This window comes from Dermacentor silvarum, chromosome 2 (genome assembly GCF_013339745.2).
Source record: "Dermacentor silvarum isolate Dsil-2018 chromosome 2, BIME_Dsil_1.4, whole genome shotgun sequence".
Lineage (NCBI taxonomy): Eukaryota > Metazoa > Arthropoda > Arachnida > Ixodida > Ixodidae > Dermacentor > Dermacentor silvarum.
In genome coordinates, this window is record NC_051155.1 from 59,052,019 (window position 1) to 59,052,916 (window position 898).

The following is an 898-nucleotide window of genomic DNA, read 5'->3' on the forward strand; positions in this document are numbered from 1 at the left end:
GCATTTCCGCGAGGAAGATTTCTGCTACGGCGTTGGGGCTGCGATGTTCGGAGAGTAGCAGAAAGCGCGCACTGAAGCCCAGACCACACGTACGCTTGCGGACGCGCGCAAGCTCGCGTCTACGCGCCTTGCGGTTGCCGCGCCTAGCGAGGAATGGCGGTTTGCATCCACAAATACGCGCTCACTGGCCTCACTCGTTGACGCCTTGGCAGACGCCACTTCGTGCTTTTTTATCGACAGTGTTTCAAAATGCTTCGATATCTATAACCGTAATTGTTATATATTTAGAGCTATTTGATCAGCACAAAAAGTGAAGAAGAAGCACTTTCTTGCATGGTTTAAATCTGCTTAACTGAGAGTTGAATGTACCGCGCCGTCGCTGCGTAGCCAGGCGAGCCGACGCGAGGCAGCCCAATCGCGCAATATCACAGAGAAGCTAGCGTGGATAGAGAAGCTGATCACCGAGATAGCGCCGCGTTTCGACGCGTACGAGCCGTGCCGCACCGTCTGCGCATGCGTGGGCGCGCAGACGCGAGCTTGCGCGCGTCCGCAAGCGTACGTGAGGTCTGGGCTTCAGAAGCTCGCCCGCGCGCGCTGCCCGGTTAATGTCATGAAGATTAGGTCTATGAACGTGTTGATGCTAGATACTGGCAAGTTCACTAGAATGGAAAGGGAACGGTAAGAAGCACTAAAAAAAGGCATGACATATGGTCATGTTTGTGTTAGCATCAAACAATGAATGTACTGGTTTAACAAAAAGAAGCAGCGGGAAATTCCTCGTTGAGAAGACCGATAAGCATACAGTGCGATGCAACTTGAGAAATAACGATATTCAAACATCCAAGAATTTAGAAGAAAAAAAAAGAATGATTGAATGGTCACGATGACACATCACGAG